This window comes from Bos javanicus, chromosome 9 (genome assembly GCF_032452875.1).
Source record: "Bos javanicus breed banteng chromosome 9, ARS-OSU_banteng_1.0, whole genome shotgun sequence".
Taxonomy (NCBI): Eukaryota; Metazoa; Chordata; class Mammalia; order Artiodactyla; family Bovidae; genus Bos; species Bos javanicus.
Genome location: NC_083876.1, coordinates 65,956,211 through 65,970,645, shown reverse-complemented (window position 1 = coordinate 65,970,645; position 14,435 = coordinate 65,956,211).

Sequence of the window (14,435 nt, the reverse complement as noted above, 5' to 3'; positions counted from 1 at the left end):
TCACCAAAGAATGAAAATTAAGACCACGATGAGATATCACTTCAAACCTTAGAACAACTACTACTAGGCCCCACAGCAGACTTCCCAACCTGGGGATCCGGCAAAGGGACTGGGAATCCCCAGGGAACCTGACTTGGAAGATTAGCAGAATTTGATTACAGAACTTCCACAGGACTGGGAGAACAGAGACTTGGGGTGGCACAAACAAAACCTTGTGTGCACTGGGACCCAGGGGAAAGGAGCAGTGACCCCACAAGAGGCTGAGCCAGACCTGCCTGTGAGTGTTTAAGAGTATTCTGCAGAGACATGGGTCAGCAGTGACCTGCTGCGGGGACAGGGGCACTGGTAACAGTAGTCCTGGAAGGTGTGGTGTGTCGGCATAAATCCTCTTAGAGGAGGTCACGATTTAGCCCCACCAAAAATCCTGTAGCTTACCATAGAGCTGCTAGGCAGGTGACCCACAAACTAGAGAACAGTCATACCAGAAACGTTCACACACTGTTTCAAAGGTTCTAGACTCCACATCAGACTTCTCAATATGGGGATCCAGCAAAGGAATTGGAAATCCCTGAGCCTTCCAAGTCTGTAGATTTCCAATATACTCTTGGGAAAAAGTGGAGAAATAGCTGCCAAAAAGAATGAGGAGGCTGTCAAAGAGGAAACTATGCCCAGTTGTGGATGTGTCTGGTGGTGAAAGTAAAGTCTGATGCTGTAAATAGCAATATTGCATAGGAACCTGGAATGTTAGGTCCATGAATCAAGGTAAATTGGATGTGGTCAAACAGGAGATGGCAAGAGTAAACACTGACATTTTTAGGAATCAGTGAACTAAAATGGAAGGAAATGGGCAAATTTAATTGAGATGACCATTATACTTACTACTGTGGGCAAGAATTCTTTAGAAGAAATGGAGAAGCCTTCATAGTCAACATAAGAGTTTGAAATGCAGGACTTGGATGCAGTCTCAAAAATGACAGAATGATCTCTCTTCATTTCTGAGGCAAACCATTCAATATCACAGTAATCCAAGTCTATGCCTCAACCACTAATGCCAAAAAAGCCGAAGTTGAATGGTTCTGTGAAGACCTATAAGACCACCTAGAACTAACACCCCCAAAAGTTGTCCTTTTCATCACAGGGGATTGGAATGCAAAAGTAGGAAGTCAAAAGATAACCCAGAATAACAGGCAAGTTTGGCTTTAGAGTATAAAATGAAGCAGGGCAAAGGCTAACAGTTTTGCCAAGAGAACACACTGGTTATAGCAAACACCCACTTCAAACAACAACCCAAAAGATGACTCTACACATGGACATCACCAGATGGTCAATACTGAAAACAGATTGATTATATTTTTTACAGGGAAAGATGGGAGAAGCTCTATTCAGTCAGAAAAAACAAGACCTGGAGCTGACTGTGGCTCATATCTTGAGCTCCTTATTGCAAAATGCAGACTTAAATTGAATAAAGTAGGGAAAACCACTAAGCCATTCAGATAAGACATAAATCAAATCTCTTACGATTATACAGAGGAAGTAACAAATAGAGTCAAGGGATTAGATCTGATAAGAGTGTCTGAAGAAGTATGGATGGAGGTTGTACAGTGGTACAGGAGGCAGTGACCAAAACCATCCCCAAGAAAAGAAATGCAAAAAGGTAAAATGGCTGTCTGAGAAGGCCTTGCAAGTAGCTGAGAAAAGAAGAGAAGCAAAAGGCAATCAGTAGAAAGGGAAAGATATACCAAACTCAGTGCAGAGTTCCAAAGAATAGCAAGGAGAGATAAGAAAGCTTTTTTTAAGTGAGCAATGCAAAGAAATAGAGAAAAGCAATGCAGTGGGAAAGACTAGAGTCCTCTTTAAGAAAATTGAAGTTACCATGGGAACATTTCATACAAAGAGAGGTACAATGAAGGACAAAAATGGCAAGGACTTAACAGAAGCAGAAGATATGAAGAAGAGGGGGCAGCAAGGATACACAGAAGAACTCTACAAAAAAGCTCTTAATGACCCAGTTAACCACAGTGATGGGGTCACTCACCTAGAGCCAGACATCTTGGATTGTGAAGTCAGGTGGGCCTTAGGAAGCATTACTGCAAACAAAGCTAGTGGAGGTGATGGAATTCCAGCTGAGCTGTTTCAAATCTTAGAAGATGATGCTATGAAAGTGCTGCACTCAGAATGCCAGCAAATTTGGAAAACTCAGGAGTGACCACAAGACTGGCAAAGGTCAGTTTTCATCCTAATCCCAAAGAAAAGCAATGCTAAAGAATGTTCAAAACAGTATGGTACTGGCACGAAGACAGAAATATAGATCAATGGAACAAAATAGAAAGCCTAGAGATAAATCCATGCACATATGGACACCTTATCTTTGACAAAGGAGGAAAGAATAGACAATGGATTAAAGACAATCTCTTTAACAAGTGGTGCTGGGAAAACTGGTCAACCACTTGTAAAAGAATGAAACTAGAACACTTTCTAACACCATACACAAAAATAAACTCAAAATGGATTAAAGATCTAAACGTAAGACCAGAAACTATAAAACTCCTAGAGGAGAACATAGGCAAAACACTCTCTGACATACATCACAGCAGGATCCTCTATGACCCACCTCCCAGAATATTGGAAATAAAAGCAAAAATAAACAAATGGGACCTAATTAAACTTAAAAGCTTCTGCACAACAAAGGAAACTATAAGCAAGGTGAAAAGACAGCCTTCAGAATGGGAGAAAATAATAGCAAATGAAGCAACTGACAAAGAACTAATCTCAAAAATATACAAGCAACTCCTACAGCTCAACTCCAGAAAAATAAATGACCCAATCAAAAAATGGGCCAAAGAACTAAATAGACATTTCTCCAAAGAAGACATACAGATGGCTAACAAACACATGAAAAGATGCTCAACATCACTCATTATCAGAGAAATGCAAATCAAAACCACTATGAGGTACCATTTCACGCCAGTCAGAATGGCTGCAATCCAAAAGTCTACAAGCAATAAATGCTGGAAAGGGTGTGGAGAAAAAGGAACCCTCTTACACTGTTGGTGGGAATGCAAACTAGTACAGCCACTATGGAGAACAGTGTGGAGATTCCTTAAAAAACTGGAAATAGAACTGCCTTATGATCCAGCAATCCCACTGCTGGGCATACACACTGAGGAAACCAGAAGGGAAAGAGACACATGTACCCCAATGTTCATCGCAGCACTGTTTATAATAGCCAGGACATGGAAGCAACCTAGATGTCCATCAGCAGATGAATGGATAAGAAAGCTGTGGTACATATACACAATGGAGTATTACTCAGCCATTAAAAAGAATGCATTTGAATTAGTTCTAATGAGGTGGATGAAACTGGAGCCTATTATACAGAGTGAAGTATGCCAGAAAGAAAAACACCAATATAGGATACTAATGCATATATATGGAATTTAGAAAGATGGTAACAATAACCCTGTATACAAGACAGCAAAAGAGACACTGATGTATAGAACAGTCTTTTGGACTCTGTGGGAGAGGGAGAGGGTGGGATGATTTGGGAGAATGGCATTGAAACATGTATAATATCATATTTGAAATGAGTCGCCAGTCCAGGTTTGATGCATGATATTGGATGCTTGGGGTTGGTGCACTGGGATGACCCAGAGGGATGGTATGGGGAGGGAGGAGGGAGGAGGGTTCAGGATTGGGAACACATGTATACCTGTGGCAGATTCATTTTGATATATGGCAAAACCAATACAATATTGTAAAGTTAAAAAATAAAATTAAATTAAATTTTAAAAAAAAGAACTACTGAAAAACTAAAACTAAAATAAAATAAAATAAATTCCATATCCTAAAAAAAAAAGAATGTTCAAATTACTATACAATTGCACTCATTTCACATGTCAACAAAATTATGTTCAAAATTCTTAAAGCTAGGGTTCAGCAGTACATGAACTGTGAACTTCTACATGTTCAAGCTGGATTTAGAAAAGGCAGAGGAACCAGAGATTAAATTGCCAACATATGCTATATCATAGAAAAAGTAAAAGAATTCCAGAAAAGCATCTACTTCTGCTTTATTGACTATGCTGAAGCCTTTAACTGTGTGGATCACAGTTAACTGTGGAAAACTCTTAAAGAGATGGGGATACCAGACCACCTTACCTGCCTCCTGAGAAACCTATATTCAGGTCAAGAAGCAGCAGTTAGAATCAAACATGGAACAATAGTCTGATTCAAAATTGAGAAAGAACTTCGTCAAGGCTGTATATTGTCACCCTGCTTATTTAAAGTATATGCGAATACATCATGCAAAGTGCTGGGATGGATTAATCACAATCTGGAATCAAGATTGTTGGGAGAAATATCAACAGCCTTAGATATGCAGATGATAGCACACTAAAGGCAGAAAGTGAAGAGGAACCAAAGAGCTTCTTGATGAAGAAAAAAAAAAATGAAAAAGCTGGCTTAAAGCTCAACACTCAAAAAACGAAGATCATGGCATCTGGTCCCATCACTTCATGGCAAATAGACAGGAAAACAATGGAAACAGTGACAGAATTTAAATCACTGTGGATGGTGACTGCAGCTTAGAAGATGCTTGCTCCTTGGAAGAAAAGCAATGACAAATCCTGACAGTGTATTAACAAACAAAGAGATAACTTTGCCTGCAAAAGTTCATATAGTCAAAGCTGTGGTTTTTCCAGTAGTCATGTACAGATATGAGAGCTGGACCATGAAGTAGGCTGAACCCCAAAGAATTAATGCTTTTGAAATGTGGTTTGGAGAGAGTCCCTTGTGCAGAAAGGTGATCAAACCAGTCAATCCTAAAGGAAATCCAACCCTGAATATCCACTGGGAGAACTGATGCTGAAGCTGAAGTTCCAATACTTTGGCCACCTGATGCAAAGAACTTACTCATTGGAAAAGACCCTGATGCTGGGAAAGATTGAGGGCAGTAGGAGAAGGGAGTGACAAAGAATGAGATGGTTGGATGGCAACACCAACTCAATGGATGGTGTTTGAGCAAGCTCTGGGAGATGGTGAAGGACAGGGAAATTTGGCATGCTACAGTCCATGGGGTTGCAAAGAGTCAAACAGGACTTGGTGACCGAACAACAACAAGAGTAATTATCAAAAGGTCAAAAGATAACAAGCCCTGCTGAGTATATGAGGCAGGAGATAGATGGGCTCCAGACTGAGCAGCTGGGTTTAACCCCTGTGAACAGATACTCCAGCATGAAGATAATAGCAGGAGAGAGGAGGAGCTGAGCCCTGCCAGTATAAGAAATGAGAGATAAAGAGACCATGTATTTCTCATTCTTGAGGTCAAGGAGACCTTCCCAACTATGCATGCACAGAAGCCTCCTCTAGGGTCAAAGAAGGAGGGGCCACTACCCCATCATAGGCGATGTCAGCCTACCTATAGACCTTTTCACTAGACTTCATCTTGGCTAAGAGATGTGCATGCACACAGGGAGAACCCTGAGACAAACCAAATATGGACTGAGCCAGGCAAACAAGATGACTGACCGGAGGAAACCTATAAGAAATGCCCTATGATTCAAACTCGATAAAGGACAGAAATGGTATGGACCTAACAGAAGCAGAAGATACTAAGAAGAGGTGGCAAGAATACACAGAAGAACTGTACAAAAAAGATATCCACAACCCAGATAATCATGATGGTGTGATCACTCACCTAGAGCCAGATATCCTGGAATGTGAAGTCAAGTGGGCCTTAGAAAGCATCACTACGAACAAAGCTAGTGGAGGTGATGGAATTCCAGTTGAGCTCGTTCAAATCCTGAAAGATGATGCTGTGAAAGTGCTGCACTCTATATACCAGCAAATTTGGAAAACTCAGCAGTGGGCACAGGACTGGAAAGGGTCAGTTTTCATTCCAATCCCAAAGAAAGGAAATGCCAAAGAAGGTTTACTACTGCACAATTGCACTCATCTCACATGCTAGTAATGCTCAAAATTCTCCAAACCAGGTTTCAGCAGTATGTTAACTGTGATCTTCCAGATGTTCAAGCTAGTTTTACAAAAGGCAGAACCAGAGATCAAATTGCCAACATCTGATGGATCATGGAAAAAGCAAGAGAGTTCCAGAAAAACATCTATTTCTGCTTTATTGACTATGCCAAAGCCTTTGACTGTGTGGATCACAATAAACTGTGGAAAATTCTTCCACAGGTGGGAGAGAAGGGAGTACCAGACCACCTGACCTGCCTCTTGAGAAATCTGTATGCAGGTTAGGAAGCAACAGTTAGAACTGGACATGCAACAACAGACTGGTTCCAAATAGAAAAAGGAGTACGTAAAGGCTGTATATTGTCACCCTGTTTATTTAACTTATATGCAGAGTACATCATGAGAAATGCTGGGCTGGAAGAAGCACAAGCTGGAATCAAGATTGCCGGGAGAAATATCAATAACCTCAGATATGCAGATGACACCACCCTTATGGCAGAAAGTGAAGAGGAACTAAAAAGCCTCTTGTTGAAAGTGAAAGAGGAGAGTGAAATAGTTGGCTTAAAGCTCAACATTCAGAAAACAAAGATCATGGCATCCAGTCCCATCACTTCATGGGAAATAGATGGGGAAACAGTGGAAACAGTGTCAGACTTTATTTTTCTGGGCTCCAAAATCACTGCAGATGGTGATTACAGCCATGAAATTAAAAGATGCTTACTCCTTGGAAGGAAAGTTATGACCAACCTAGATAGCATATTCAAAAGCAGAGACATAATTTGCTAACAAAGGTCCATCTAGTCAAGGCTGTGGTTTTTCCTGTGGTCATGTATGGATGTGAGAGTTGGACTGTGAAGAAAGCTGAGTGCCGAAGAATTGGTGTTTTTGAACTGTGGTGTTGGAGAAGACTCTTGAGAGTCCCTTGGACTGCAAGGAGATCCAACCAGTCCATTCTGAAGGAGATCATTGGATTTCTTTGGAGGGAATTTCTTTGGATTTCTTTGGAAGGAATGATGCTAAGGCTGAAACTCCAGTACTTTGGCCACCTCATGCAAAGAGTTGACTCATTGGAAAAGACTCTGATGCTGGGAGGGATTGGGGGCAGGAGGAAGAGGGGATGACAGAGGATGAGATGGCTGGATGGCATCACCGACTTGATGGACGTGAGTTTGAGTGAACTCCAGGAGCTGGTGATGGACAGGGAGGCCTGGCGTGCTGCGATTCATGGGGTCTCAAAGAGTTGGACACGACTGAGCGACTGAACTGAACTGAAAAACAATATTTTGAGGTTCCTCAAAAAACTTAAAAATAGAACTATCACATGATCCAGCAATCCCAGAGGATTGGGTATATAGCCAGAGGAAATGGAAACAGGATCTTGAAGATGTATGTGTGCTTCCAGCATTATTCACAGTAGAAAAGATATGGAATCAGCATAAGTGTAGCTTAGTGGATGTGTGGATAAAGAAAATGTGCTATATATAGTGGAATATGATTCAGCCTTAAAAAAGAAGGAAATCTTGCCATTAGTGATAAAATGGATGGATCTGGAGGACATTAAATAAGTCAGACACAGATATAAAAATATCATGTAATCTCATATATGGAATAAAAAAAAAAAGAAAGTCAGAATCATCATAACAGAAAATAAAATGACGGTTAGAAGTTCAAGGGTGGGGATAATGGGGGATATTAAGCAAATGGTGCAAACTTTCCCTTATAGTATGAGTAAGTTCTAGAGGTCTAATGTACAGAACAGTAATTATATTTAATAGTAATGTATACTTGAAATTTGCCAAGACAGTAGATCTCAAGTGTTCTCGCCACAAAAAAATTTTTAAAACATAACTATTTGAGGTGATAGATATGTCTGTGATTATGGTAATGACTATAGTAATCATTTCACAGTGCATATATTTATCAAAAATCCTATTGTACACTGTACTTTTTTATTTCTTGATTATACTTCAATAAAGCTGAAAAAATATAATATGGAGTTGATTCTGAAAATGTTTCAAGACTAAAAATTAGCATCTCTTTGAGTTCACTGGTTAGGTAAAGTCAAGCTAAGTTTCAAGTCAGTTCTTCTGATAACCAACTGCTGCTACTGCTGCTAAGTCGCTTCAATCGTGTCCGACTCTGTGTGACCCCAGAGACGGCAGACCACCAGGCTCCCCCATCCCTGGGATTCTCCAGGCAAGAACACTGGAGTGGGTTGCCATTTCCTTCTCCAGTGCATGAAAGTGAAAAGTGAAAGTGAAGTCGCTCAGTCATGCCTGATTCTTAGAGACCCCATGGACTGCAGCCCACCAGGCTCCTCCATCCATGGGATTATCCAGGCAAAAGTACTGGAGTGGAGTGCCATTGCCTTCTCCACTGATAACCAAAGCAAGGGCATTTATAAAATATAGTACTTAGAATTTTCTTTGTAATATGGCTTATCAAACCACATAGAACTTTCTAGAGATTATGCAATTATGCCCTGACTTGGCTGTGCCAAGGATCCTTTCACTTTTAAAATTATGTCCTTATATAAAATGATATATAGCATAAGGGATTCATGCCATAGGGATTTCCAAAGTGACAAGAAAAAGGAATGTAAGTTTTTCTTAGTATCTTCACAGTTATATTCTTATAGAAATAATAGTATAAGACTTAACATCTACTGTTCAGTAAGGGATATGAGAGCAAGACTTCATCCAGATTAGGTCCTAGGAAACATGCAATCCTTGATTGCCACCACCTATTCAAAGCTGGTAGTCTTGGAATATGGTCCATGTGACCAAATTCTAGGGTATGGGCTACAAAGTCTTATTCAGAACAAACATGTTTAGCCTCTTACTGAGGTTGATATTTGCTTAAAAGGCAGATGAAATAACGCATTGGGGATTCAAAGCCTGAATTTCTAGTCCTACTTAGTTGACAATTGAGAGTCTTTTGATGATACAGATGTCCTAGCATTGGCCTGTGGCCAGGTATGGTCATGACCTTACTCTGTCACCTTGAGGAAAAGAAGAGGAGGGTGTACTAGAACTTAATCTGCTTCAGTTTTGTTAATTCAATTAAATGCATATATGTGAAAGTTGTTCATTTGTTCTTTTAGAAAATATTTTTAAGCACACTTCTTGGAACAACGAAGCACATGCATCTGAATTAGAAGCAAATTAACAATCCAGAAACAGAAAAAAGCATGCAAAACCACTTAATAAGAGATGTTCAGCTAATGAGACTCCTATGAAAGGAGAATTCTGAAAATGATTGAATGATCAGCAAAGGCTTCATAGAGCTAAAGGAATTAGAGATAAACCTGAAAAGATGAGTGTAAGAGACATTATTGTTTTGTTTTGTTTTTTTCACCCAGCATCTCTTTGCCTTTCTCTGAGGGAGGAATCACTTCCTACTTCACTCTCTATCGAGGTGTTTTGTGTTGTGTTAGAATAGGCCTCCAACCTAACCTAGCCAGTCAGAGCATTACAGCCACCTGGCTGTTGCGGTTGTTCAGGGATGAATGCATAATCCAGCCAGGCTGCTGAGAAAAGCACACGATAATGATCTTTTTCCTATTAGATTAACTGCATGTTCGTAGAACAGTAAGTGGTTCTGTGCATGGATTAATGTGTCTGAAGCCTCTGTACATATATACTGGGATTGAACAAGGAACTAATTGGATGGCAGGTAGTGGGAGGCAGATGTCTCCTATTAGGAGTAGAAGGTTACAAATGAGCAAGGGGAGAAGTTTAGAATAAACTAGAAATACTGGTTTAGAGTTAGAGATATCAGATTGAACTCATGTCTAGCTTAATGTAGATATATAGAAATATTTATAGATATGTATATATACAATGGTCAAAGCTGGAACAATTTGAGCTACAAAATGTAAAAACAGAGTGGTGTTAGAGCATAACCAGAAGCTTAAAATAAATATCCATAAATCCATACTGATTTAAATACATGAGTGAATCAATAAATGAGAGAGAAGACACAGATCTCTCATTCAGCAGAACTACAAAGTATTTATGTAGCTACTTCCCCCTCAAGGAGCTAGAACATAAATTCCCACCCCTTACGGGTTCAATTCACTCACTTAGTTGTGTCTGACTCTTTGCGACCCCATGGACTGCAGCATGCCAGGCTTCCCTGTCCATCATCACCAGCTCCCAGAGCTTGCTCAAACTCATGTCTATCAAGTCAGTGATGCCATCCAACCATCTCATCCTTTGTTATCCCCTTCTCCTTCTGCCTTCGATCTATCCCAGCAATAGGGTCTTATTTACCCTTAAGAATAGACTATGCTAATTACTTGCTTCCAAAGAGAATAGCTTATATGCAGAGTACATCATGAGAAACGCTGGACTGGAAGAAACACAAGCTGGAATCAAGACTGCCGGGAGAAATATCAATAACCTCAGATATGCAAATGACACCACCCTTATGGCAGAAAGTGAAGAGGAACTCAAAAGCCTCTTGATGAACGTGAAAGTGGAGAGTGAAAAAGTTGGCTTAAAGCTCAACATTCAGAAAACAAAGATCACGGCATCCGGTCCCATCACTTCATGGGAAATAGATGGGGAAACAGTGGAAACAGTGTCAGACTTTATTTTTCAGGGCTCCAAAATCACTACAGATGGTGACTGCAGCCATGAAAGTTAAAGATGCTTACTCCTTGGAAGAAAAGTTATGACCAACCTAGATAGCATATTCAAAAGCAGAAACATTACTTTGCCAACAAAGGTTCATCTAGTCAAGGCTATGGTTTTTCCTGTGGTCATGTATGGATGTGAGAGTTGGACTGTGAAGAAGGCTGAGTGTCGAAGAATTGATGCTTTTGAACTGTGGTGTTGGAGAAGACTCTTGAGAGTCCCTTGGACTGCAAGGAGATCCAACCAGTCCATTCTGAAGGAGATCAGCCCTGGGATTTCTTTGGAAGGAATGATGCTAAGGCTGAAACTCTAGTACTTTGGCCACCTCATGTGAAGAGTTGACTCATTGGAAAAGACTCTGATGCTGGGAGGGATTGGGGGCAGGAGGAGAAGGGGATGACAGAGGATGAGATGGCTGGATGGCATCACTGACTCGATGGACGTGAGTCTGAGTGAACTCCGGGAGTTGTTGATGGACAGGGAGGCCTGGCATGCTGCGATTCATGGGGTCGCAAAAAGTCAGACACGACTGAGCGACTGATCTGATCTGAAAGAGAATAGTATGAAGGGAAAGGAAATGTAAATTGGCTTTGGAGAACACTTTGGTAAACACTCTTACCTTGAGATGATGAAAGTTATCATCATCAGTGACACGTCATGTTAACAGCATAAATCCTTGACATGATGAAATGGGAATAGTATTTCGTCTTTCTCCCCAAGCTTATAACCTCAGTCTAACAATGAGAAAAACATCAGGCAAACCCTAATGGAGGGACACTCTACGAAATACCTGACCAGTACTCCTCAAATTGCAAGGTCATCAAAAACAAGGAATGTCTGAGAAATTGTCACAGCTTAAGCAGCCTAGGGAATCATGGCAACTAAATGTGAGTAGGTATCTTGGATAGGATTCTGGAACAGGAAAAGGATGTTAGTAAAATGTAATAAAATTCTAATTAAGTACTGACTTTAGTTAATTTCAATATTGGTTTCTGACTTGTGACAAAAGGACCACAGTAGTGTAAAACGTTAGCAGTAGGGGAAATGGGTGTGGAGCGTACAGGAAACCTCTGTACTAACTTTGCAGCTTTTTGTAAATCTACAACCTATTCTAAAATTAATTATTTAAATATAAAAAGAAAAAAGATTGTCGCTCTACTTTATAAGCTCCATTTTGAATGTGAAGTCCTCTAATGATCTTCTTTGCAGCATGGTGATAGTAGGAACTGGCTCCCCACACCTCATTCTGTTCAGACGCCTTTGCTCTAGGAATAGTGTTGCAGGAAATAGATTAACAATATTACATTACTTTTGAATACATACCATCAGAAAACAAATACTTATATAATGTGGTTGTTGCTATTTATGATGTCAAGAGTTATCTTCCCTGATAACAAACTCTTGAAGGTATATTCATGATTCCTGAGAATGAAATAAATATGTCTTCTAAAACAATAAGCTCACAAAATGATGAGGCTGGTTGCAATGCTCTCAGAGTTTAATTGGAAAACATAGTCACTGAGAAGGTAATTTGAACTATAACTATAAATCTTTGTGAAGAATCATCATCTATAACTAGCCTTTTACTTCATTTATTCTTAGCTATTCCATGTATACAAAATAAATTCTTAAAGAAATTGGATGCACTAGAAAGTAATGAAATTTAAAGTCATTCTTTATGTAGAAAGTGAATCTGTAAACCTCTCCTGTTACTACCCTTTCAGTCTTTTTTTGAGATTTTTGTTTGGTGGAGTGGGATGAAGGAATGTAGTTTCCAAACAAATTTGTTTCTTTCCATAAGGAGTTTCTGCCCTGGGTTTTCTTGTCACTAAAATTTATAACTTTTCCAACTTTGAAAATGATTCCAGTCAAATTGTGTATCATGTGCTTACTTTACAAAATAGAGGGACTTTGAGAAGCACAGAGATCTCAGTTATGTATTGCTTATCTGTCAAAGGAGAAAGTTAAGTTCTTCAGTTTTTAAAATACTTTAGAAAATAGGAATCCTGGATCATTCTTTCTTCAGCATACATATATGCAAAAAATAATATAGTTTTACTAGTGGTTGTTATTTTATGTTTGTATGTTTTTGTTATTTTTATTACATTCCCTATAATCAATCTGCTATTGATACTACAGTTGTGGTCACCGCTTACCTCCCAACATTAATCCTGTAGAGTGAGGTACAAAAAAGAAGTTGTTTATAAATAATAATTTCAGTGAAGTGAATGGTTTGTACTCAAAAAACTGACTTGGGTTAAACAAATAAATAAGTTAAATTTACCAAACTAAATAATTTACATTTAATGTGTATTTTAATATTTTATTTTGATAATTCATTTTATTTTTACCATACAATGATATTTTAGTACATTCTTTAATTTTAGGTCTGAATTTTAAAAAGTCCTGACATTTTAAAGAGGTTGGCAACCTATCAGTGTTTGTTTCAAAAATTATTTTTAAAATTTTATTTTTTTTAAATTTTATTTTATTTTTAAACTTTACATAATTGTATTAGTTTTGCCAAATATCAAAATGAATCCACCACAGGTATACATGTGTTCCCCATCCTGAACCCTCCTCCCTCCTCCCTCCCCATACCATCCCTCTGGGTGGCTTAGGACTGAATTGTTTCTCAGAGAGTGTATTACCACACTAAAATATGAATGACATCCTTGATGATCTATCAGATATAAGAAATTGGTGAAAAAGAGAGAATTACTGTTAAAAGTCTGAAAGTCCTTTCTACAAGCATATTGCAGTTAAGTTTTAAAATAATGTTAGAGTTATAGCATAGAACCTTCTACCATTTGGAGAGAGGAAATGGAGTCTCTTTTATTAGTGAAGAGATTTTATTTTTTTATTAGTCATTATGGCTCTGAGGAGAGGGATTGAGATCAATGGCAAGGCAAAATGGCAGCACAGAATTCATAGGATGATGCCAACATCCACATCATTCCTCTCCCCAAGATTAGTTTTTCACTTTGTACCTTCTCTGCACTGTCTGGCAACAGGCAGAACCCCGTGCAAAGAAATCCATCCCTGTGAATAAATCCTTCTCAAGGTGAGCAGGTTTAGCTACCTAACTGCTGCTTAAGCTCAGGAACACTCTCCCTAGAGAAACCGTCTTAAATCTTCAGGTCTCTTGGATTTGGTATCCTTCCTAGGCATTCCCATAAAGTAGTCTGCTCATCCCTATGGAGAGCTTCCAGAGCTTTTTACAACTTTATACACTGGCTTGTGATTTTTAAATTGTGTGCATGATCTGCTAAAATGTAATTTAAGGGCTTATTTATATTCTCAGTGCCTTATGTAACCACAGGCACAGAGGAAGGGTCAACAAATGTTTGCTGAAAAAACAATTAAGCATAAGGATAGAAAACAGGATGACCAGAATGATAAACCTACTTGGGAAGAACTGTCAGCTCTACCTTGAACTTCATCCAAAAAGAGGATAAAAATGCTTGGAGGCATAAGCTTCTTTGAAAGTGGGGCCACAATGAAGGCTGTGACACAGTCACTGGGGAAAGTGAAAGATTTTAATTTAGCAATCCTTTTAAAGACGTGCAGTTTTAAAGATACCCATGTGGATTTTGACAAGACAAATAGGTTGTTTCATAGCAGATTTTAATTTTCTTTCTCGATGATTAAAATAATTCATACTTATTCCTCTAAATTAAAAATGTACATAATTACATCTCCAATTGGAGATGGAAGAGCAAGGTGCTCACAATACTGCAGACAGGGATCCATTTAGCGCACTGGTAACACTTATGATAGACATCTATGATTTTGCCCATCAAATTTTGATTTCTCGTATTTTTG